The sequence below is a fragment of the Heterocephalus glaber genome, unplaced genomic scaffold, assembly GCF_053883595.1.
Source record: "Heterocephalus glaber isolate CG9 unplaced genomic scaffold, H.glaber_assembly_v1.0 deba00001457, whole genome shotgun sequence".
Lineage (NCBI taxonomy): Eukaryota > Metazoa > Chordata > Mammalia > Rodentia > Bathyergidae > Heterocephalus > Heterocephalus glaber.
In genome coordinates this window covers 29,004,879-29,031,991 of record NW_028258305.1, presented here as the reverse complement: position 1 = coordinate 29,031,991, position 27,113 = coordinate 29,004,879, and the positions used below count along the sequence as shown (strand labels likewise).

The window sequence follows — 27,113 nt, the reverse complement described above, 5'->3', positions numbered from 1 at the left end:
TAGTACCAAATCCTACATATACTATGGTTTTCCTATGTATACGTTCCTATGATAAAGTTTAGTTTATAGTTAGACACAGTAAGAGATGAACAACATTAATAATAAAAGAGCAATTATGGTAATGCAGTTTAACAAAGGCTATGTGAATGTGGTCTCACTGTCAAAATATTCTGTTGTACAGTAATATTTTCATATTGCAGTTAACCTTGGGTAGCTGAAACTGTGAAAAAGTGAGCCTGTGGATAAGGAAGGATGTATGTGGTTTGTTTCTAATTTTAGGATGAAAAGCTTTAAATTTGCTAGGTTTATGCAATATGAGGCAGCAATGAGCAGTTCATGGATTGAAATGAACTACATTGAAGAGTTTTAAACTTTAATTCTCAGGTTCACCATTATCAGTAATATTTACGATCGTCCCATCATGGTTTCTATAAGACGTGACCTGTTATATCAGTGTTATGTCGGTGTCATTGGTGCATTCTAGGTGTGATCCCTTTAGACTGCTCTGTTTATGCATTTGAGGACTTGCAGATGCCAGAAGAAAGGTAACCAGCCAACAACAGTCACTTGCGTTCCTTTCTTATTCTTTGAAAGTCAACATACTCTCACATGCATTTTTCCAGTTTTTTATAACCTGGTGAAGTAAATAGAGCATGAAAAATTGTTTTCATCTATAAGGGAAGGAATCAAAAGAGAGAAATAATAAATAAATCACTCACCTTCACATAACTGGTTGTTGCCAGAGAAAGAACCCCAACTCCTGCCTTCTGATTTCTTGTCCATTGCAACACTATCGTGCTTATGAATAAATTTACCTCATGTAGAGTGTAGTGATGAAGAGCAAGGGTAATTGGATTGCCATGGAGATCCACAGTAGACAGGAATGACTCAGAGAAAGCCTTTAGCTCATCTCTAAGGATAGAGGCCCACCAAAATAAATATATCTGATGCTCATGTAACAGACATGTGCCTACTAAAATTTGGATTTAAAAATCTCCAAGTTCTTCATAAAGAAATAAACACCACAACACTGCCAGGGCATAAACCAGAACAACAATAATCATGATGAGGATCTATAGAGTGTTTGATCTGTCCCAGGTATCTGTTAAGAACTTTGTACTCACCACGGCCTTTAACCTCGGTCCTATGAGAAAGGTCCTACTGGTGTTGCTATTCTGGCTTCACAGGTGAGGAAATGGAAAGCCTCAGTAGTTTGTCAAGTTCTTGCAATTAGTAAACCACAAAGCTGGCAATGGATGCCAAGCAGCCTGCCCCCAAAGCCCACCTTTCTACTACATTGTTCCAACTCCTACATATCAACTGTAATGACTGTGGGCAGAGGGAATGGAAAATGTGCGGGAGTGGGGGTTGGACTTGACTGAAGATCGAGTTCAATGGTCAGATCACATCTGAGAAGGCCGATCCTGTAGGGGCGCCTTCAGTAACCGGACCCAGTCAAGGATTTACTCACTGCCCTGTGCCCGATGCTCTCTCAGCTACCAAATCTGTGGGCAGGCAGCCGGACTTCTAATGCTTTTCTACATCTTTTTGTCACCTTTGTTGTTGTTGTTGTTGTTGTTGTTTTTTTGGTACTGGGGATCGAACTCGGGTCCTTGCGCTTGCGCAGCAGGAGGCGAAACCACTGAGCTAAATTCCCAGCCCACCTTTGTTGTTTTGAAGTTTATCCTTACTGTTCAGTTTCTTCCATGGATAATTTTCTAGATTTTAAATTATTTTTAGACAGCGTTTCACTGTGTTGCCTAGGCTGGCCTTGAACTGGGCTTAAGAGATCCTCCCACCTCAGCTTCCTAAGTAAGCTAGGACTAAATTTTGTAGATCTTGATGTGGCTGCCTATAGAATTAAGTTTCTAGACTCCTGGATCTTTAACATGTGTTTTACCTTAGAAATCTTACTGCTTCCGAGGAGACCCCTCCCCCCAAATCCTTAAACACAGTATTTGTGCAGCTTTCTTTCTGTCACTAGAGGACACATTCTGTTATCCTCACTTCCTCCCCCTCTTCCCAGACTACGTGAAGAGGCAAAACTAGTTGTCCTCCTGAGAGCCTGTCCTCTGCTCTCTATGGACCTGACCTGTTCCTAGGGACTTGCAAAAGAAATGCGATGCAGAAGTCCTTTGAAATAAAATGCTTTTCTATTGAACCAGAAAATAATCACATCCTCCCATTTAGTCTTTTTTTTTTCCCCTCCCATTTACTCTTTAGGGTACGAATTGATCTGACTTGATTTGTCAGAGAGCCAGAACTACAGGCAAATAGACACCAGAGAAATCAACCGATCTTTTAAACTAGCAGTAATTGTTCCTCCTGTCGGCTGGCTAAATGACTTGTATCTGGAGGAGACTCTCTGAGTGAATCAGAATGCCCGAGGTGACAGAAACACAAAGCATTCCAAAGTGGGCTCTCGTGGAGTCAGTGTTTCTTCCTGTCTTACAAGGCTTTGGTTTCATGTTCCCCCCACCTCTTTCCCTGTTATCCAGTCTCCAGGGGCTAGTGTCATCTGGCAGAGACCAAAGGCAATGCATGTCATGTGATGCTGAGGAGAAAGAGCTTGTGTGGGAGTGGGCCACACAATTAAATATGAGATTTAATTTTAGGATGGACTTAGTTGTACTCCAGTCATTAATAACCCAGGAGATCCCTGCAGAAGAGGTACCACACCAGGCGTGGTAAAATCCTTTGCTGATGAACTGCCCATCGAGCTTAAATAATTAAAAAAAAGAATTTAGTAGCTAAAGCATACAAGAAAACTGCAAAAATAATATAATTGACATTTATGTACTAGACCATCCAGATTCAAGGTATCATTTTGCCATATTAGCATTGGCTCTCTTTATTCCCTCCTTACCCCCTTCCTTCCTTCAAAAGATGAGTTGGAGTATAATTACATCATCCATTCCATTCCACTCTTTTAATATTTTCTATTCCTTTTCAGAGGGAACTGCTATTGTAACATCAGAATTTATTTTTCTTGTTCACTAAAGTTACTTTTACTATATAGATGGAGGTGCAGAATCATATATTTGGTACTCCTTGGGGCTGGGCTTTTACTCTTAACTTTTATTCTATATGTATCCTTTAAAATTCTTTAATATTCAATTTATGTGCCAGCTTAGTCATGCCGGTATTAATAGATCTAGTTCAGATATTTTAACTGCTACATTGTATAACTTTGCATGAATAACTCTCAATTTATTTATCTGTACCTTATTATAAACATGTAATCCCAACTAGAGTCTATGCTGGAAAACATTCTTGCTGAGGTCTCTGCAGACCCGTGTGTGAGACTTGTTCTAAAGGGTATGAACCTGAATTGAACTACTAAGTTCCAGGGCAGGCTTTTCTTTAACTTTATTATTACCAGATCATTAAATGGTGCACCTAAAGAAACATAGTTGAATCGGGCAAACTGTGTTTATTTCTTGTAACCTTGTCCATGGTATTTATGTTTGTACAGGTGGTCCTCCATATTTGAAGGTTCCGAATCCACTGATTCAACCAACCATGAGTTGACATTATTTGAAAATAATATTTGTGCCTGATCTGAATATGTACAAATCTTTTTTATACCTTAAATGATACAACTAACAATGATTTACATAGCATTTAGGTATTATAAGTAATCTAGAATAATCCAAAAGATATACTTAGGTTACACGCAAACATCAAACCATGTTATATGAGAAACTTGAGTGTCAGACGATTTTTGGAATCCATGGGGTTTGAGTCCTGGAACCAGTGTTCTGTGGAGACAGAGGGGAGACTGTTTTTAGAATTATCACCCTTTGCCCTCTCACAAGCCCTGCTAAAAGGTGGCTTTTGGGTGGCTCATCTTGTGCTTTGGCTTCTTTGTCAGGGAGCCTTGCCCTGAGTCTGATGCTCTGGTCCTCAGTGAGAATGGGCCTCATGAAACACACTGTATTCCTCTCCTTCTGGGTAAGCCAGTGCTGAGCTGTATGAACGGCAGGGTTGGGGCAGAGAAAGGAAGGGAGGAGGGGCCTTTTGCCAACTCCATCTCCACCTCCTGGGCTCTAAGCAGCGGGGTTATAGTTCAGTGATAGAGTGCTTGCCTAGCATGTGTAAGGTCTTGGGGTTGATCCCCAATACCGCAAAGCAACGAAAACTCAAACCCCCATATTCCTAAATTAGACCTTTGTCATGGAAGTCAGGATGGGGGAAAATATTGCTCCATGCTTGCTGTTGTCATCCTAATTTCCTTTCTCTCCTCCTGGGCTCCCTGCACCCACACTCTCCCAAATTTGGTTCCCAACCATACTTCCTGGGCGGTGTGTCTGTGACCTATTTCTGGTACCTCAGAATATATGTAAATCTCTACCACAGTGCAGACGTGACAGTCTGGTAAATTGAGCCACTGAAGATTTAAAGAGACCCTTTGGGTGTCATTTGTTTTCTCCCTCACGTGGCAGATCGCAGTAAAATCACATGCAGAAGCCAGCTATGTAGTCCATGGAAGACAGAGCTGTAATGTACAGAGGAAAAGGCTTGAACAGGGCTAAACCCCTGCCTCCCCAACATTTCTCCAAGAACAAGGTCACATTTGAAGAGACCTTACATTGTGTAGTTTACCCTGGTTATGTGCTGTTGTACAGCAAACCAGCCCCAACAGATGTGACTTGAAACTAGTAATTTAGCCAGGTGTGATGGCAATGTGCCTGTAATCTGAGAACTTTAGGAGGCTGAGGCAGGAGGATTAAAAGTTTGAGCCCAGCCTGGGGCATTTGGCAATTTAGAAAGACTCTGTCTCCAAATACAATATAAAAAGGGCCAGAGATGTAGCTCAGCACACTCTTTGTGTTTAATCCCCTGTAATACACACACACACACACACACAGACACACGCACGCAATGTATTATTTTTGACAAATTTGTGGGTTGACTGAGTGGTTCCTCTGCTGATTTCACGTGGACTTATGCAGCCGTGTTGAACTAGAGGGTCTAAAATGGCCTCATTCATGATCCGACAGACTATGCCAGCAGTTGGCTGCAGTGCCTCGGTTTTCCTCCATGTTGCCTCTTGTGCTCTACAGGGCTGGACTGGTGGTCTCAGGGCAGCATTACAGAAAGGAAGCTGCAGGGCCTCTTGAGGAACTGACACTGGATCTCAAATAACTGTCCTTGGGATTAGTCACAGGTCGAAAGGTGACCCAGATTCAAGGTGGAGAAAGAGATGGGAGTAGTTATAGCCCCTCATCCCTGCAATGGCATTTTTGATGGTGGCCCTCTGTGGACAAGCTAGAGAAGGGTCCTTTATTTTCTTGAGACAACTTGTTTCAGGCAGACCACTCATCTCCTTCTTCCTTTGGAAGCTTTGGTTTAAAATAAGTATCAGTGTCTCATGCTTCCTTATCCAGGACTGGGAAGATGAAGCCAGCAGTAGGATGACTAAAGAAATTTTATATGAGGACCCATGGATGGAATAATCCATTTTGTCTAAGTTGTATTTGAGCCAGATTTGCCTCTTACAGGCAGTAACTTCATTCTGAAGGGCTAAGGTGGACCAGTTTAGGCCAAAAGGAAATAAAACCAATGGGCCAACTGGCCCGGTCTCTGGCTTCGACTCAAAGTAGAAGGATGAAGGGGACCCTTTAGTTGTTTAGTTTAGCTTTGTGATTTAGCTTAGTTCATAAAGCAGGGGGACAGATAAGTTAGTTGAGGAGGAAGCCCTTGTCAGGAATAAAATGTGCCGAGTGCTATCTGACTGGAGAAATTACACATTGCCAGAAGGAGTTAGGTGCCATGTAGATTCAGAAAAGACAAGAGGAAGCTAACATATTTTTGGTCCAGAGCCTTGTTACTCATAGGGTATACAGTGGACCACCAGCAGAATCTTGGCCCCATGACATTTTAATCAGACCACCCAGTAGCTCCCATGTTCATTTTGAGAAACACTGGCCTGGAGAGACTCCCTGGTACCATTAAGCCATACCCAAAGGACGCCTCCCATAAAGCTGGCCTTACTTTCAAACCAGAACTGTTTTGTACCACTGAAGGCTTTCTGAGCACAGAAAAGGCCCAGGCTGCTTGTAGGTACTTATATTCACATCCCTTTTGACCTAAGCAGGGGCTCCTAATGTTTATTTTATAAGTCACATACCATAAAATTCACCATAAAGTGTATGGTTTTTAGATAGGCACAGTCATAATCAAAGCCAATTTTAGAATATTTTCTTCCCTTCAAGAAAAAAAAATTCCATATTACCTCTTATCCTCCCATTCTCCACTTCCCCACTTACAAGTAACCAATCATCTAATTTCTGTCTCTCTATAGAGTTCCCTATCCTGGACTTTCATATGATTGGACTCATAGTATGTGGTTCGGAACTACTTTTTGGGTTATGGGCACCCATTGAAACTATTGACTGGAGGCCATTACTACTTTCCGTAGAAGATACACATGTACTTATATCCAATCAGATGAATCCTTTGAAGAACGTATGCTCCATTGCTAGTCAGAAAGGATCGTTGTTAGCAGGTGTGGCTGTTGTGTGATCACCCCTGGCAGGAAGGATGAATGCACATAGGTTACCCAGGGTAATTATCTCCTCAAAATGGAAAGTATCTAAAGCAATAAGCAAAGGCAGACACCAAGTGTTTGTAGAGCTTGAGAAACCATATTTATAACACACAGTTTGCCAAGGAGGGGGCAATGGTGAACAGATGTGTCATTTGAAATTATTTGTAAAGATGTTAATTATGCAAATGGAATCTCTGATTAGGGTTCTAAAAAAAGAACCCTATATATTATGGGGTGTTGGATGTGTACAATCAAGCATGCTTGGTGACTGCTCCTCCAGGTAATCACTGTTGGTGCCAGACTCACCACCTGGGTCTCTTGTTTTTCCATGTACCACTTTGTGGGTGGGAGAGGGGTTCTGTGGGACATTTTTCCAACTGCAGAATATTAAAGCTGGAAGTGATTCTAGATACCATGTCCTTGTGTACAGGAAGAAAGGTAGGTCCAGAAAACGAATGTGATTTGTCTCTAGCACAGCGAGGATAACAGCCCTTATCTTTTATATTATTGATTTACTTTCCCTTGCCTGATTGCATCAAAGAGGACATAAGTCAACTATCAATTTTTCCAGCCAAGGTCTACTTTAAATCTATGTGAAGTGAGAGCCAAGGAGACGATGCGGACAAAAATATCTCCTTAACAAGCTCAGGGGATGGAAGTGTGTGTGCATTTGTCGGGGGCAGATGCACACACAGGCAACTAGAATGACACCAGGGTTATACTGTAGGGTATTCTATTCAATAGAGTAGTTGTTAGTCATCTGTGGCTATTGAAATTAAAAACTCAGTTCCTCAGTTGCATTAGTCACATTTCAAATGTTCATACCTACTTGTAGTTAGTGGCTACCATAGTGAACAATGTAGAACATTTCCATCATTGTAGAAAGTATTTTTGGATAAGACTTTCTAGAGTCTAGAGCCATATATTTTTGAATGTGAATCTCAGTTCCACCATTTAGAGTAAAAGCTTGTATGAGTTAAGATTCCCAAACTTCAGTTTCCTCATTTATATTTGGGATATAATCACAGTATCTGCTTCTTTGGTTTGCCATGAGGATTATAAATTTAAGTGAGATAATGTGTATCAAGTGCTTAACAAAAGAAATATTTATTAAGCACTAAATGAATATTATTACCATCACTAAGCATCCTAGTATCCTGCTGAAGAATCTTTAGTCTCTTGTTATTAGAATGAGGCAACTTGCTCCCTGGAAGAGTAAGGGTTTACTTTCCTGGGGTCCTGGGATTCTGATAAGCCCTGGTTGAGTTAGAGTGGAAGGCGCTTGAGAACATGGAGATGGAGAATGAGAGCCTGGCGAGGGGAGAAGGCAATCCAGGTCCTGGGAACAAGGAGAAGGCAAAGAAGTGTGAATTGTGAGGATTGCTGGAAGGCTAGGAAGATCACCCATCTCACAAAGTTGTCAAAGTCTGGCCCAACAAATGCCCTGAGAAACAAAGACCTTAGGTATCAGTCTGTGCAGCTGTTAACATCTCTTCACTTCCTGTGCGCACTGTACCAGCTGCTGGTCTGCTTGTCCACAAGAGGGAGACAAGGAGACAAGAGTTTTACAAGTCCAGCTGGCTCTTTGTTGGCAGCTCTGGCCCAAGGTTTGCTGTGGAGGAAGCTGACATTTCTGATTAAAATGAAGTTGCCTGGCACACAATCTCCCAGGTCTCAGCTGTGTTTTCCTTGAACCCATTACTTTAGGATCCTTCCCAGAGGCTATATGCTACCCAAAAAGTTGCACTTCACAGCCTCTCAGGGGGTCTAGGAGAATTTTTGCACCTGGCTAAAGGCTATGCCAGCCTCCTACCACCAAGAAAACAGGCTCCCAGGCTCAGAACAAGAAGGTCTGAGCAAAGGGGAGAGAGGTGGCTGTCATCCAGGTAATTTCACCACATGGCTGGCCACTCCACAACATTGATTGCACTGCCAGGGCTCATAAAGCACTGAGAGAAGATATTAAAAAATAATTCTCTTTGCCCTTAGGGAATTTTCAAGTAATTTGGGAGCTAGTGAACGAGGAGATGAAAGACACTTAGGGTGGCAGAGGGTAAAGAACATGGCAACAGGAGTCTGGAGATGTGCTTTATTCCCTGGCCTGCCATTAATTAGTGGTGTGGCTTTGGGTCAGTTCTTGCAATTCTTTGGGTCTCTTTACTTTCAACACTCAACAGATTTAAACTGATGGACTGAGTGCTTTTTAAGTTTTCCATTTCTAGAACATTGAGATTCAAATTTAGTTGTGGAGATGTGAATTTCTATGCCACAGAATAAGAGTCTTTCACTGGAACAGTCCAATTTGTTAAGATAGTGGACACAGAATATCCAGTTTAATTTGGTTTTGAGACAATTAATTGTTTCAGTGTATGTGCTATGCATTAGTAGAGCTATACTTATACAATAGGAGGATTGGTTGGCTATCTTCAAATCCAAACTTAAATAGGCAATCTGTATTTTATCAAGCAATTCCTGTCTTCCATCAAACACATCTGCTCCACTTGTGGTTCTAGGCAGGGCATCTCTATCCTTCTCTGTCCTCTTACTGGCACATTCCGATGATAAGGAGCTGATTAAAATGGCTGATCAGAAGCTGCAACCTTCCCTGGCCGCATTTGACCAACAGGGATAACTGTGTCTAACACAAGGCCCTCGGTTTCTACTTTGGCTTTCACAGACTGGACATGGGGGCCTTCGGCTCATTTTCTATCCTCTCTTTTGGGAGATCCCCCACCCCAGAGCAGAAATTCTCCCTTTGTCCTACTGCACCTGCAGCCTCATCCATCCTAAAACCCCAGAATGAACCTGCAAGTTAGCCCTGTGGGCCGCTCACGACAGGTGCATATGCTGCGTGCTCCCAAAGGATGGGCATGGGCAGGATCAGAAGCCCCATTTGTCCTCAGGTTTAATCTTTTTTCCATCTAACTTTTACCAGTGGACTTCAAATTTTGGGGTTCGTAGGAAGTTTGATGGCCTAATAATAAACTGACTTCTTGGTTCTTTTGAAGCCAGTGGATTTCTTTGTTTTCCTGTTTGACCTAGAAGGGAGAAGCTTTGAGATTTAAATCCCACACTTCTTACATCATTGCCTCACAAGTCACACTTACTGGCCCATCTAGATCCAGCCTTATTGGTTGTAAAGAAGAGAGCAAAGAGCATGGCATTAGAGCACTCAGGTTATTAGAAGACTGGAGTAGGAAGACCCCATCGTGGGACCTCACACTCACTTATAGAAATGATCTGGGAACTTTGTGTTGTGAGTTGCTGTATGAAAGAAGAGGAGAAGGGCTCTTGTTTTGTTCACCTGCTCCAGCATTTGTAAGTACAGGCTTTGATAATGAGACGGTTATCAGAAAATATCTCTTGAGATCCTTTGCCAGTAGATGGTGTCATCATAGTCATTGGGATTTTCATAGCCTTTATTGCTTGCCTGAACCTTTGCTGTACATGGCATTCTAACTCCATGCACCCTGTAGTTGGCTTGTCTTCCCAAGATCTGATTATGCCACCGCACTATGGAAAATCTTACTCTCTCCTGTGGAAGTACATCCATTTTCCTTAGCGTGACATGCAAAGTCTTTCCAGACTGATAATGTCACCAGACAGGTTCCAAGGAGAAGATGGGGGCCTCGATTTACTCCACCCATGGAGTAGATTGCAGGCTTGCTGACTTCCTTCACAGAAAAGGAATTTTCAAGATGTTTCAATGAGAGGAGTAAGGAGGTTTATTATGCAGAAACAAGTACACACTGAGAAGAGTCCGTGGGCCCCAAGACAGAGGTGCATTAGGACTTAGGGTTGGGTATATTCATGTAGTTTTAGGATGTTCTCAGATGGGTATGCCTGCTCTCTGTCTGGGTACATCTTTGTCGTGCTGTGTTAAAATACAAACCATTTACATGTATTTGAAGTTGAGATACGCTGGCCTCTTAATAGTGCTGTTTTCTCCAAGATGGAGTTTTCTGTAGGAGGAAGAGTAATTTGCAGGTGAAAAGCACAGAAACCAATTTACAGGCTTATTGTATCTTTTTAAGACCTTTAGAAATTTTTTGAGTGAGTTTCCTGGAACAGAAAAGAAATCATAACCTCTGGGTAACTTTTGTGTTCTGAAGCTGCAGTTTTTCCTCAAAAGTACACTTTTAAAATTATGATTTTTCTTGTTTCCTTTCTACTCATCTTTATTTCTTCTATTCTCCCTCAATAGGATGCTCCTGGAATTTCGGCTTTTCTTCTGATCCCGTCCTCCCAGGTCCCAGGCAGTCTAGGTTATGCTTAGCTGTCTAATAAACACTTAGCTGTCTTCCAAACACTTCTTTCATATCTCCAGCCTTTGCACATGACAATCTTTCTGCTGCGAATGCCCTTCCTCTTCTCTCCCAGGTGAACAGTCTCTTGTGAGACTTAAGGGTGAAGTCCTCTCCCCAGAAGAATTACTGTTCCCTCTCTGAGCTCTAGAGGCCACCACATGGCATTGTACTGATTGTGCCAGGTGTCTGTTTCCCCCACCGCTCTGAGAGCCCTTCAGAACAAACAAATTGATTCTCTCCTCTTTGCATCTTCTCTGCAGTGTTCCCTGCCTCTGCTCTTCCTGTATCACAGCAGGAACATTCTGGAAGTGATGGCTGCACAAATGGGGTGACAACAGTAGAGCCCAGATACCTGATATTTAAGTTATTGTAATTATGGGGTGTGTGGGAATTGTCAGAGAAAATAAACCTTCAGGGTAGAAAGGATTGAGTTAAAATAGTGTGGGAACGTATTGCAACCCATAGAAACCGAATAGATACCGTAATTTGGGAAGGATTTGCAATCTCTGTCTCAAGGCACAAATCAGGATGGAGCCACAGCGAGAAACACTTGTAATAGGCTAGCATTAGCATTAGTATCAGCATTCAGTAATCCTTCCCTCTTTGGGGTAGAGAATGCCTATTTTGGTATAAAACAATATCTCATCAGCATATGTGTTATGACTTAGAGAAGGGATTTTTTTCCTTTGTCATGTACAGTTCAACAGATCAGCAAAATATCTCTGCTGGCAAGTACTTTGTGAGAGGCTATGAGGCGGATCCCAGGGATAAAAGGTATTTATTTGGTACTTTACCTAAGTGAAATCTAGAAGGACACCTCTTCTAACATTTTATTCCTTCAATACTTATTTGGGCATAAATTTAACTCTCAGAGCCTAAGGATCTTCAAGGAAAATCCACAAAACTTCAAAGACTCCAGAGACAGTGCCTGAGTCCAGATTCTTATCCCGGTCCTTTAGTAACTGGCTGTGTGATCCTGGGGAAGTCACACAACCTCTGAGGGCCTCAGTCTCCCCTTCTTCACAAGGGAAAGGTCATACTGGATGTTCTCTGAAGACATTTTTTTGTTCTATCGTTTTGAATGAGAGAGACCACATCCATGTTTTTTACATGGTCACATATTTTTGTAAAGTTTCAAAGGTAAGACATTTTAACTGAAATTTGTTATGACATCTGTTTCTGTCTACTCCCCTCTCCAACACACCACATTTTCCCAGTTGTAGAATGGTCTAGAAGAGGTTGTGGGTATTTTGGGGATGTGGATAAAAGGAAATTGAGCCCGGGATATATCTATTTATTTTTATGTAGCTTATACTCACTCAATGTATACATAGTTAAAATGTTGCTAACCATCTGAGTGTAGATATGATTTCCAGGGGTCTATTGACCACCCATGGTGCTGACTTACCTAGTATTTTGGCATGAAGGTCCAGTGCCACCCTTAGTGTTGTGAAATGAACTAAAAGTACGTGGAGAGTGGAAGAGAAACAAGATCTGATTGTTTTGTTTTGCAGTGCTGGGGAACCAACCCCAAGGCCTTGCACATGCTAGACCTGTGTTCTACCACTCAGTTATATTCCCTGCCCAAAAAACATGGCTTGAAATATATAGAGCCAGAAGCTAGTCTGTGGGCAATTTTTCTAATCATCAGACATAAAATTGTGGATGGATGATTCAGTTCACAATAATGCCTAAGCAAAATACAAATGTTCTATCAGGCATATAATACTAAATAATACTAATAATCATGTCACATACACAATTTTACATATAATAATGTACAATATACAATTATGCACACTTCTAAATTTTTTGATGGTGATTATTCAAAATAGAATCTACCAGAATTACTGTGTTTGTAAGGACAAAAACCCTTACCAGCACTACAAACAGTAAGTTTATGTGTGATATTGCAGGTTTTATGCATCTCAAAATAAGTCTCAGTATTCTGATGTACCTTGTCTTGATGAGTTCTGGTGGTTTCAGATGAAACAGCATGCAGAATTGACCCGAGTCATTAGAAAATCCTGCAGAATCAAGTGTTCTAGTGACAGAATGCCTATATTCATCAGTAAGGAAAAGATATAGTAAAGAGAAATGTAATTGCACTATTATGTGACTCAATATATGATTAAATGAATTTGACTTGCTTTTATGTATCCCTTCATTTCAGATTAATTTTGTATCTATTTTCATAATGGTTGATTATACTGAAATTCAAATGTGAAGGGAAGGATGCCTCCTTCTGGAAACTGAAGACCTAAATTAAAAGAAAGGAAACTAGGAGAAACTTCACAATGTTGGAAACTTTCTTTTATCACAACAGAGGTTATAAACTCTGATGGTCAAAATCATAAGGACCAGAAATAAAATTGTAATATCAAAGAAAATATGGATAAAATGACAGAAGAGGTAAAGAAATTTAGGTGAATTAAGACCCTCCAGGATGAGGGCCAAAAGAGCAGAAGGAAGGTGAGAGTAATGCCTGCAAGGACATGGACTGCAGCTGCTTAATGAGGGTCATTGATTCAAAGGGCATGAAAAATTAGCTGCAAGACGAGAAACCGGAAATGCCATCACTCTTACAGCTCCTGGGAAAGACACTGTGCAGAGTTTATCCTGGAATTGACAAAACGCTAAGAATTTTGTATGTGATAATGAGTTGGAAATTGAAAAAACTTTTTCTAAATAATCAGTAATAAAAACCCACAAAATTTTAGCTAACTGAATTATCTTTCTCATCTCTGTAGAAAGATAACAGAAAAAAATTTTAATGTAGAGACAGCTAAAAATTTAGAAAACTATCGGAGAGGTACATGAGGCGGTTCACACATGTGTTTTGTTATGGGATTTTTTTGTGTTTTCCACATGTTTTGTTATGGTTTTCTGGATTTTGTGATGCTAGAGATACTTTTCAGCTTTTAAAAATGTGTATTTTGTTATGATATATTATTTCATTGCTAATAAATATTTAGGTCATACTCAGTTTTTGTTTGTAATTTGCTATACCATTATCTTTTGGTAAAAAGGTCCACCCAATTATGTAAGCATTAGGCACCACAAACCCCGGATTTGTCACACCTCTGTTGCAATGGCCTTTGTAGGGTTGTTATTTCAAGCTTTAGGGGATGTTGTTAAAATGAAGCTTCTGAAGTTCTGCATTTTTACCAAACTCTCAGGCAATGCTGACACTGTCAGTCTAGGGACCACAAGTTGAGAATTACAGATATAAAACAATAGTTTTTACTTGGCTATACAATGGAACCACTTACAGTGTTTTCAGAAAAACACATAAGCTAAGACCTCCTCCCTATAGATTCTTACTTTGAAGGCCTTGAATGGGGCCCTAAAGATGATTTCTTTTGTTTTGTTTTGTTTTTCTTTTTAATGCCACAGTAGGGAGAGAGGCTCTTTATTCACTAATGATGGTTCTACAAATTTATGCAGCCATTTTGGACGTACATTTGACAATATCTTCCTAGAAGAAACAAGCCAACAAAAACAGCAAGCCAATCTGGGAAAGGTAGTTGACAGACTCCCACCCAAGGATCACAGAGCAAGTACTTTGGCTGAGAGATAACTGCTACAAGGTATGTTCTCTATGGTCCAGTGTCTCCACTTCTAGGAAATTATCCTAGCAATATTTTACATATAAAGATTATAAGTCTGTCTAATTCTATATTCTTTACAGTCGGTAAAAACTAGGAGCAAACTACATGCCCATCATTGATCATATAAATTATAGGACCCCTTTCCAATGGACTAACCACAACTAATGTTAATTAAGCAATTCTATGTGCTAGACATCATTATACATTGTAAGTACTAACTAAATTGGTGTTCACCACAATCATATTTCTATTTTACAGACAATATAATTTATATATGTAGACATTTTATCCAAGGACATAATAAACAAAAAGCAAGTAGCAGAACTCTATGTGTAACATTACCATGAAAATATATACTAACAGCAAAAAGTAATGCATTTGAGTCAATGCACACTTTCTAGTAGATAACTACTGAACTGCAGTGAAAAATGAAGGACCATTTAGTTAACATCAGAGAAGCTATTTTTGTGCTATTTGGTTAACTGGTAACATTTTCAGAAGACAAAGTAAAAAACGGTTAGGTTGATTTAATGTTTTAGAGTATTCTAGCGATCAGTGGTCAAAAGGTAGCCATTCTGAGTGATGACCTACATTAAGGATGATGGGAAGAACTGACCCATAGATGTCCCTCTTTCTCATTTCTCTTAGAACACACACAAGCAAAAAATACTTCAGAGATGCTTGTCTGTGCTCTTCAGTCCATGCAGTTGTTTTGCAGTTTTCACCTTAGTGGGCCCAAACATCTAGTTCATTGTGAGAGGTTTTGTTTTGTTTTGCATATATATGTATTCCTCCAACACTTTACTATGCAAATTTTCAAACACAGAAAAGATTAAAAAAACTACAGACAACACTATCTATCATCTGGATTCTATGGTTAACATTTTACAGTGATTGCTTTATTGCACATCTATTTATCTTTTGAAGCATCCATTGATCCACCTTTTTTTTAGGATTCATTTCAAAACAAGTTGCCGACATCAGCATACTTTCCCTTGATTATTTCAGCATGCATATCAATACCTATAGCTTAATATCTGTTGTTCTTTTTCTTTCCTTTTGAAGTAATTGTGTTACACACGTAGAAATGTACAAATCTTCAGTGTAACACTTGAGAAGTTTTGACAAATGCCTGTGTCTGTAACTGAAGGATCTACTGAGGGAACATTTTCATAACAGCATATTCCCCACCGTCACGTCAACCACCGATCCCCCTACCCTGGCAAATACTGCTCTGATTTTTCCCACCATAGATACCTGTTTTCGAACTTCACAGAAATGGAATTATTCAATGTCTTTTGCAGAGGCTTTTTTCACTGAGCATGTTTTTACAATTCCCTCCTGCTATTGTGTGTATGAGCACTCTGTCCCTTGTTATTATGCAGTAGGGTAACATGGTATAATTATAGCATAGTCCATTTTCCTTTTTTTGTTTTTCTTCTCTTTTATTATTTTTTCTTAAATTCTTTTATTGGTACATTTTAGGTATACAATACATTTACATTTATCTTTGGGTGCTTGTACCTGTACATGATGTATCCTGGTTCTTATTTTTTCCCCATTACCTGTGCGCCCTTCATCCCTAAACCCTTCCCTATTTACATACTTCGTTTCCATTTTTTTTCTTTTCTCATAATTTTTCCTTTCCCCTTCCCCTCCCACCACCCTTTGGACCTTTTCCAGTTTCATAGTATCAATTATTAGTTATTAATCCTGTTAGTCCTTATTTACACTCTCAGTTTCTCACACTAGAGAAACTATTTGGTATTTACACATGTGTGTCCTATTTATTTCACTTAAGAGTATGGCCTCAATATGCATCCATTTAGCTATAAACGTCTCTAGTTTCTCATTCTTTATGGCTAAGTAGTACTCCATTTTATTAAAAAAAACCTCACATCTTCTTTATTCAGTTTCCAGTTGATGGGCACTTGGGTTGCTTCCAAGCTTTAGCTATTACAAACTGTGCCGCTATAAACATGGGTACATATATATCTCTGTGGTATGATTCTTTTAATTCTTTTGGGAAAATATCCAGCAGGGAAATAGCTGGGTCAAATGGGGCCTCCAGCCCTAGTTCTTTGAGGTATCTCCATACTGATTTCCACAGTGGTTGCACCAGTCTGCACTCCCACCAACAATGGAGAAGGGTTCTTTTCTCTCCACACCCCTGCCAGCATTTGTTATTGGTTGATTTCTTGATAGCAGCCATTCTTTCTGGGGTGAGGTGGAATCTCAGTGTTGTTTTCATCTGCATCTCTCCAATGACAAGTGATATTGAACATTGTTTTCATCTGTTTCTTTGCTATTTCTACTTCTTTGCCTGAGAAATGTCTGTTCATTTCAGATGCCCATTTTTGAATTGGGTCTTTGAATTTGGGGGCTCTGATTTTTTTCAGTTCTTTATATATTCTAGATAATAACCCTTTGTCTGAGTTACAGCTGCTAAAATTTTTTTCCCACATCATAGGTTGTCTCTTAGCTCTGTTGGTGGTTTCTCTTGCAGTGCAGCTTTTCAATAAGAGGAAATCCCAGTTGTTGATTCTTTCTGCTAGTTCCCGTGCTACTGAAGTTTTGTTCATAAAGTCTTTTCCTATGCCAATATCTTCAAGAGTTCTACCTAACTTATCTTCCAGCAAGTTTAGTGTTTCTGTCTTAATATTTAGATCTTTAATCCACTTAGATCTCAGTTTAGTGCATGGTGATAGATATGAGTTTAGTTTTAATCTCTGACAGGTTGAAATCCAGTTTTTCCAACACTGTTTATTAAATAGGCTATCTTTCCTCCAATGAGGGTGGTTGGGTCCTTTCTCAAAGATGAGGTGGCTGAGTATGTCTGAAGTTATTTTTGCATCTTCTAATCTATTCCACTGATCCTCGGGTCTGTTTCTTTGCCAGTACCATGCTGTTTTTATCACAGTAGCTTTGTAGTATAGCTTCAAGTTGGGTATTGTGATACCCCCAGCCATGTCTCTGTTGCCCAGAATTGCTTTTGGTATTCTAGGTCTCTTCTGGTTCCAAATGAATTTTTGGATTGTTTTCTCTAGCTCTGTGAAGTATATTGTTGGAATTTCAATCAGCATTGCATTAAATCTATATAGCAGTTTGGAAGTATGACCATTTTCACTATATTGATTCTTCCTACCCAGGAGCAAGGGATGTCTTTCCATTTTCTTATATCCTCCTCGATCTCCTTTTTCAGGGGGCTGTAGTTTTCAGTATAGAGGTCTTTTGCTTCCTGTTTTAGATTGATTCCTAGATATTTCATTTTTTTGGATGCTATTGTGAAAGGAATTGTTTCCCTAATTTCTCTCTCAATGAGTCTCCTATTTGTGTATAAGAAGGGTATTGTTTTTTGAGAGTTGACCTTGCATCCTGCTGCTCTACTGAATCTGTCAATTAAGTCCAGAAGTCTTTTGGTAGAGTTTTTTGGGTCTTCTATGTAAAGTATCATATCATCAGCAAATAATGAGAGTTTAACTTCTTCTTTTCCTATCTTTATTCCTTTTATTTCTTTCTCTTTTCTAATTGCTGCAGAACTATATTGAACAGGAGTGGTGATATTGGGCATCCTTGTCTTATTCCTGATTTTAGCATGAAAGCTTTCAGTTTTTGAGCATTTAGCATGATGTTGGCTGTTGGTTTTTCATAGATAGCCTTAATCAGGTTGAGATAAAGACCTTCTATTCCAATTTTTTGTAGCATTTTTATCATGAGTGGGTGCTGGATTTTGTCAAATGCCTTTTCTGCATCTATTGAGATGATCATATGGTTTTTGTCCTTGACTCTTTTAATATAGTGTATTACATTTATTGATTTATAGATGTTGAATCATCCTTACATCCCTGGGATAAATCCAACTTGGTCAGGGTGTATGATCTGCTTGATGACACTCTATATTCTGTTTGCCAGTATCTTGTTGAGGATTTTTGCATCTATGTTCATTAGGGAGATTGGTCTGTAGTTCTCTTTTTGGGTTGGGTCTTTCCCTGGTTTTGGAATCAAAGTCACACTTGCTTCCAGGAATGAGTTTGGAAGCCTTGCTTCCCTTTCAATTTCCTTGATGAGTTTAAAGAGTAATGGCGATAGTTCTTCTTTAAACGTCTTGTAGAATTCAGCAGTGAAGCCATCAGGACCTGGGCTTTTCTTTGTTTGTAAATTTTTTATTACATTTTCAATTTCACTCATTGTAATTCGGGTGTTTAGAATTTCTATATCTTCTTCATTTAACTTTGGCAATTCGTATGTATCTAGGAATCTGTCCATTTCTTCTGTGTTTTCCATTTTATTAGAGTACAGGTTCTCGAAGTAGGTATTGATGATCCTCTGGATTTCTGCTAGTTCTGTTGCAACTTCCCCTTTTTCATTCTTAATTGCATGGATTTGAGTCTTTTCTTTCCTTTTTTTGATAAGGTTGGCTAAAGGTTTATCGATTTTATTTATTCTTTCAAAAAAACCAACTCTTTGATTTATTAATTTTTTTGTATTGTTCTCTTAGTCTCCATTGGAATGATTTCTGCTCTGATCTTTATAATTTCTGCTCTTGTGTGGGCTTTGGGTTTGTTATTCTCTTCTTTTTCTAGGAGTTTGAGGCTCTGCATTAGATTTTTTATCTGAGTTCTCTCTGTTTTCCTAATATGGGCATTCACTTCTATGAATTTCCCTCATAGAACTGCTTTCATTGTGTCCCATAGATTCCTAAATGTTGTACTGGCATCATCATTTACTTGTAGAAACTGTCTAGTTTCTTCTTTAATTTCCTCTGTGACCCATTGGTTGTTCAGGAGGGTGTTATTCAATTTCCAGGTGTTTGTGGGAGTTTTGCAGTTTCTCATGTTATTGATCTCCAATTTTATTGCACTGTGGTCTGATAATATACAGGGGGTAATTTCAGTTCTTTTACATTGACTTAGACATGTTCTGTGAGCTAGCATCTGGTCTATTTTGGAGAATGACCCGTGTGCAGCTGAAAAGAATGTGTATGCTGATTTTGTGGGGTGGAACACTCTGTAAATATCTATTAAATCCATTTGTTCAATTGCTTCGTTCAGTTCTAGAATTTCATTGTTAATTTTTTGTCTAGATGATCTGTCTATTTGTGATAGTGGGAAATTGAGGTCCCCCACTACAACTGTATTAGTGCTTATTTGGCTTTTCATGTCCATTAATATTTGTTTTGTATAGTTGGGGGCATTCATATTTGGTGCATATATATTTAGGATTGTCATCTCTTCCTCTTGGATTGTTCCCTTCACAAGGATGTAGTGACCATCTTTGTCTCTCTTCATTAGTTTTGGTTTGAAATCTACTTTGTCTGCAAATAAGATTGCTACCTCTGCTTTTTTCTGGGTTCCTGTAGGGTGGAGAGCTGTTTTCCATCCTTTTACTTTCAGTCTATGAATTTCTTTTTGAGTTAGGTGTGTTTCTTGTATACACCATATTGCTGGATTTTGCTTCTTAATCCATTCTGTCAGTCTACTTCTTTTGTTTGGTGAATTGAGGCCATTAATATTGATAGCTATAATTGAGAGATATTGACTCATCCTTGTCCTGATGTTTTACTGTTGTTGGCTCTTATTTCTTTTTCCCCCTTTCCCTTTAGTTTCTTACCTTGTCTGGTGGCTTCCCTCTGTTGAGCCTCATGGAGTTGTGACCTTCATTGCCTTTTTCTAGGACATTGCTTAGAATTGTTTGGAGTGCTGGTTTGGTGTTAATGAAATTTCTCAGGTGTTCTTTGTCATGGAAGTGTCTAATTTCCCCATCAATTTTGAAAGATAATTTTGCAGGATACAACAGTCTAGGTTGGAAGTTATTTTCTTTTAGGGCTTGAAATACTTTACTCCAGGCTCTCCTTAATTTGTTTTGTGTTGAGAAATCTGCTGTGATTCTGATGGGCTTTCCTTTGTAGGTGATTTGTTTCTTTTCTCTAACTGCCTGTAGGATTTTGTTCTTCTGTTGGGTTTCTGAGATCTTGACTGTTATATGTCTAGGTGTAGATTTTTTTTGATCATGGCTGGGTGGAGTTCTATATGCCTTGCTTATCTGTATGTCCAATTCTCCTCCTCTGTCTGGGAAGTTTTCTACTATTACTTCTGTGAACAGTTTTTTTTTTATGTCAATTGTACTTTCTCCTGTTTTTTCATGGACTCCTATCAGTCTTATGTTATACTTCTTTGCATCATCTAGCAGCTGTTGAATTGATTTCTCATGGTCCCTTACTATTTTTAAGAAATCTCTGTTTTCATGCTCCTTCACCACAATCCTGTCTTCTATGTCTGATATTCTATCTTCAGATTCTCTTAATCTGCTCTGCATGCTTTCAGTGGAGTTTTTAATCTCCTAAATGTCTATTTGAATCTGTTTCATGGATTCCATTTCTTTCTTATGTTGGGTGATCATGGTTTCCATTTCTTTCTTATGCTGGGCATTCATGGCTTCCAGCATGTTTCTGAGCTCATCTATTTTTTTTTATCAGTTTCTATTCTAGAGCCTCTAATCATGACTTTCACTCTGCTCACCATCTCTGTAGTTATGTGGGAGATTATTTCTGCTTTGAATTTTTCTAGAGCCTCAATTCATCTGTTTTGTTACTTCCTGTGCTATCAGTTCAGGGTGTCCAGGTGGTTGATTATCAGACTTTTGCAGCTCATTTCCCCCAGAAATTGCCTTTTGTGGGGTGGAAGTCTGGGTTTGTGACTTGCTTAAATGACTTCTCATTTTTGTTTTTGGTACTGTCCCTGGTTTAGTTCCTGGGTTGATATCAGGAAGTTGTATTGTAAGTATCTTTGTTGATCTATTAAAAACCCTTATGGAATGATTGCTTCTCAGAAGTGTCTTCCAGATATAGCTGGTCTTTAGGTTTTCAGTCTCTAATGACTCTGAGGCTGTCTCATTTTCATTATACTAGGAAGGAAAGCTGTTTAGATCAATCACAACACCTTAGCCCAAGTGATACAATCAGCAACACCATAGCATCAAATACCTCTTAAAGAATGACAGTTTGTGGTAGTTATTAATCTATCACCTTTAAAAAATAAAGGGCCTCCTTCAAGGTGTATCTCTGCTGTCACAATAGACAACGTGGGCAGCAGTGTGCAGTTATAAGTCAATGAGTCTCAGTAAGCTAGTCCCAGACCCTTGAGATTCAGGCAAATTTCTGGTTACAAGTCCCAAATTGAGCTCCCTGTCCTCCTTCAGGGTTGCACTCTGCAAGTTTCTACTGCAGGTTTCAGCTGCTTTTCCCCTGAAGAAAGACAAGTTTCCGATGGGAGCTGATAATCCCTCCAGTTTACCAATCACAGTGGTCTGGTGGTCTGGCCTTTATTGCAGAGATTCCCTTCACTTTTCCAGTGGGCTTGTTTTCATCAGGGAGCCTGAGACAGGCACTCTCTCTGTTGTTCACTTCTGGAGCTCAGGACAATGGCTTTTGTCACCCTGTGCCTCTACAGTGTGTAACCAAGTAGCTGCACAGCCAAAAGGCCAGAGGCCGGGGGTGAGGGGTGGGGGGGGAGTGTATTGTTGGAGGCACCCACGCGGCCAAGCTGTCAGCTGGTGGGCCTGCCCATGGGGGTGGGGGTGGGGTCCTCCTCACCCTGTCCTGGTGGAAAGCTGGTGGAGCAAGCTGAGCAAGCAAGTCCTGGTCAGCCTGCAACCGCTTGGCCCCACTCGGGCCCCCCCCCTTTTATTTTTTGGTACCGGGGATTGAACTCGGGTCCTTGCTCTTGCACAGCAGGCGGCGAAACCACCGAGCTAAATCCCGGCCCCCATTTTCCTTTTGATGCGTATCTTATTTCTGGTTTTTGGCTATTATGAATAAAACTTCTCTGAAAATTCTTTTACATGTATTTGGTGAGCATACACTTTCATTTCTCTTGGGAAAATAATTAGAGATGGAGTTGCTGGGTCATAGAGTATATGTTTTGTTTTATAATAAACTATCAGATCTTTTTCCCAAAGTGGTCATGAGGTAGGATAGAAGAAGTACAGATAGTAGAAAGGAGACAAAGAAAATCATAATTTTAAAATTGTACATTTTATTTTCAGTACTGGGACTTGAACACAGGTCCTTTACACTGAGCTATATCCCCAGAATCCCGCTAAGACGCTGAGTTGCCTCGGCTGGACTGGAACTTATGATCCTCCTGCCTCAGCCTCCCAGGGTGCTGAAATTCCAGGATGTGCCATTGTGCCCAATTTAAATTGTATTTTTTATGAAAAACTAGTTTCAATATACAAAAGTTTCTCAGGCCTCTTTCTCTTCCAGGAAATTCCTAAGGGTCTTAAGGACAATGCACCTGTAAAACTGGGCTCTGGGCCCATCCATGCCTTTCTCCTATAAATTGCACTTCCCGCTATGGACCTCTGGTCTCACGAAAGTGTCCTATTAAGCCTGGAAACATGTCTCAGCTCCAAACACATGTAAGTGGCTTTGCATTCTAACTTAGCCTGCTTGATGGGTAAACCTGGCAGACTGGGAATACACATCCTAGATCCTCCATCTTCAGGACACCTCTAATCCACATAGAACCCCTAACCCCAGTGTATATTATCCTCTGAATTCCTGCACCCCTTTCTGAGTGTGAACTTTTTTCCTAAGTAAATTGTTTTTGTGTCTCCTGCTGCTGAGTACTGAAGATTCTTTCCCTGTGGAGAGGGTCAGCAAACCTATTCCTGGGGTAGGGCAAGTCAAGGATCTCCATCTCCTCTTTGTGAACATCCTGGAATCCTGTCCAGTGATTGTAAATTTTACCTTTCCAATAACAGGGGATGAGTTCTAGACCCTTCACATCTTTCCAACGTTTGGTCTTTTTAACTTTAGCCATTTTTTGTGGCTGGATTGTGGAATCTCATTGTAGTTTTAATTTGCACTTCCCCGAGAGCGTGTATGCATGTACATTACATATAATATGTTTTCTTTGACTTATATTGAAACAATTTCAAAGTTTCCAGAATAATACCAAGAACTCCCATATACCTTAACCGGATTCTCCAATTTCTAATAATTTATTTTCTTTATCACCCATTGTCTATCAATCATTGTCTCCCTTAAACATATCAACAGTCTTTTTCCAAACCTTTTGTGAGGAAGCTGAAAATATGATGTAGACTCACCCCCACATTCTCCAGTATGTATCTCCCCCAAAGATCCTTTCCTTTAGGACCAACAAGCAATCCTTCCTCCATATCAAGTTATTAACATTGATATTCTTACAGTCCCCAGACCTCATTCAAATTCTGTCAATAACCCCTCTGTTTTTGCTTTGTGTTTCAGGATACTGTATGCTGCACTTGGTTGTCGTATCTCTTTGGACCCCTTCACACTGCTACTGCTCCTCTGTCTGTCTATCTTTCATGTGCTTGATAGTTTTAAATCCTTTTGTGTGACTATCTTGCTCGGTCTCTTTGCTTTAAATTCAATATTTTTTCTTTTGCAATTGATTACTGTCTTGTGAGGGACATATTCTGAGATCAATCAATGCCCTGTTCCTTATCAAACTTCCACCTACTGACTTCAGTGACTCTTGACATAATTGACCATTTTTATGTAAGTTGCCAAATAAGCGTCTATTTTCATGAGCTGAAATTAACCTCTCCTCCTTTAAGTTGTGGGTCTTGGGTATTGTGTCTCTGTGACAAGAAAAGTGACCAAAACAGCTAGTTTTTGAAAGCTGAGGTCTGTGTACTCAGTGTGCTAATTACTATTGGGTATCTTTGCTTTTAGGTCCATACCATGGACAAAGCTAGGAAATATACATACTTTTCATGTTTACCTGTTTATATATGTGTGTACATAGATGTACTTACATATACTTCTATTTTGATATCTAGGCACACTGTGTATATATATATTAAAAACATATAATGAAAGCATAAACTCCTACCAATACCTTCATACCAATTCAGCTCCCTGATATGGAGGATTGCATGTTGGTTTCTATATTTTTCCCTTTTGATGTTTATAAATATATTATCTGGCAATAAGAATTTTGGTACCTATTACCTTCAACCTCTTTACTTCTTTGCTCTATCTCTCAATCACACTCCTGTTTCTTCCTTTCACCACCTCCATATCCCACCCCTCCTCCATGTAGGCCTCACTGGCTCCCTACCCTGCATCCGAGGTCTCTGCTGCCTGCATGTCTCTGCAGGGCTCCCTAACTCTCTCTTCTCCTTGTGATCTCAGCTGCTGTGCTGACTTCTTCCTGCTGGAAGGGAATGGAAGGGACCATGTAGCAGGCTTTAGAGGTAAAAGAAAAAAAAAACAGCCATGCATTTCATTTGTAGTCCTTCTATTTCCTAGAGTCTATTTCCAAATTCTTATAAAGAAAAGCACTCAGTCTTTAAAAAATAAGAAGAGACTAGAGGAAAGATAGCTTATTTAATAAATGGTGTTGGAAAAACTGGATTTCAACCCGCCAAAAATTAAAACTAGACCCATACCTATCACCATGCACTAAATTAAGATCGAAGTGGATTAAAGATTTAAATATTAGGAAAGAAACACTAAATTTTCTGGAAGATGAGTTAGGTAGAACTCTTCAAGATATTGGTATAGGAAAAGACTTTATGAACAAAACTTCAGTGGCATGGGAACTTACACAAAGAATCATCAACTGGAATCTTGTCTTATTAAAAAGCTTCTGCACTGCAAGAGAAACCACCAACAGAGCTAAGAGACAACCTACAATGTGGGAAAAATTTTCTGCAAGTGTATCTTAGACAAAGGACTACTGTCTAGAATATATGAAGAACTGAAAAAAATCAGACCCCCCAAATTCAAAGACCCAATTCAAAAATGGGCATCTGAAATGAATAGACATTTCTCAGACAAAGGAGTAAAAGCAGCAAATAAATATATGAAAAAATGTTCATCATCACTGGTTATTCAAGAGATGCAGATGAAAACAACACTGAGATTCCACCTCACCCCAGAAAGAATGGCTGCTATCAAGAAATCAACCAATAACAAATGCTGGCAGGGGTGTGGGGAGAAAGGAACCCTTCTCCATTGTTGGTGGGAGTGTAGACTGGTGCAACCACTGTGGAAGTCAGTATGGAGATACCTCAAAGAACTAGTCTTCAAGGTCCCATTTGACCCATCTATCCCCCTGCTGGGTATCTTCACAAAAGAACTGAAAGAATTTTACCACAGCGATATATGTGCACCCATGTTTATAGCGGCACAGTTTGTAATAGCTAAAGCTTGGAAACAGCCCAACTGCCCATCAACCGGAAACAGGATAAAGAAGATGTGGGCTTTTTAATAAAATGGAGTACTACTCCGCCATAAAGAAGAAGAAACTAGAGACATTTATAGCTAAATGGATGCACATTGAGGTGATACTCCTAAGTGAAATAAATAAGACACACATGTGTAAATACCGAATAGTTTATCTACTGTGAGAAACTAAAAGTGTAATTAAGGATACACATGGATGAAATGGCCTAATAGCATATTTCTGGGATTGTGTTTCCATCGAATGTCATATGACTGTATCGAAATTTAAATTAGGGAGAAGTTTGGCTTATGTGGAGTGTGCTAACTAACTGGAGTTTTTTTCCAGATCATTATTTGTTCAATGTTGGTTTTGGGGATCTTTCTGAAACAAATCACACCTTCTGGTGTCTTGTTGGTGCGTGAGATGCTTTTTTAAGTTATATGGAAAAATGTTTAAGTGCTTTTCAGTTTTGTTTTGGTTGAGTTCTACTGTGTTTGAATATTATTGTAGTTTTTTTCCCCTTGCATTGTTCTTCTTTTGTATGTGTGTGTGTTTGATAATAAAGTTATTTTAAAAATTAAAAAAAATAAGAATTTTGAGAGTAGTGATTTACAATTTTATTTTAAAAGGACTTTTTCAAAAGAAGGCTTGCTCAACTGTAACCCGTTCCTGCTGTGAAATCAGCTCAAGCCCATCAGATTTTGCCCAGCAGAGACTAATGCATCTGAAATAAAAGAACATGCATGTGGCTTGCAAAGGGGTTAATCAACAGTAAGGAATTTTAGCAGCGTGTCCATTTGCAGAGCGTTTAGTGTCTGTCTGGAAGCACTGTTGGTAAAGATTGCAGCTGCCTGCTCTAGTCCTCTGAGCGCGGTGTTCATGAGGTCTCAGCAGTGACAGATCTATAGGCACCAATATCAGGTTTTTACCCACGGAATTGAGCTTCTTGGGGGCTTCCATGGAGCCTTTGCCTATTACCTCAGGGGAGAAACTCTGCATTAGTTTCATGCATCTTAAGTTGGAGAAATCTTCTGGCTTTTGGAGACAATCTGATGCCCCTTTCAGGAAACAGTGGGTAGTAGGCACACCTCCAGGCACTGCTCCTTTCATTTTAGCTTGGCTTTTACTTACTCCCCTCCCTGTGTTCTCTTTACTTACAGATTTTTGAGTTAGTGTAGATTCAATTGCATAGAGCTGGAGTACCCTCAGGGTTTGCCTTTGTCTCTGGTCACACACTCTCCATTCACCAGGGAACCAACTTAATCATTCTCTGAAATAAGCCTCATTTTCTGGTTTAAGGCAACCCATGACTTACTCTTATAGTAAAGATGGCAAACCTGTTTTAGTACATACACTATATTTGATTATCAGTGGAGGCCTGGGTGGTAAAGCAGGGGTCCCCAACCCCCAGGCCACAGATCAG

General features: G+C 39.7%; 1 long non-coding RNA gene across 1 annotated transcript; it reads left to right on the top strand.

Annotated features, from left to right (window-relative positions):
• The first annotated feature begins 991 nt into the window (after positions 1-991).
• LOC147827008 (uncharacterized) lies at positions 992-27,113 on the top strand. Its single transcript, XR_015452998.1, has 4 exons — positions 992-12,000; positions 13,034-14,450; positions 22,735-22,889; positions 23,743-27,113. It is a non-coding gene; the product is annotated as an uncharacterized LOC147827008 (long non-coding RNA).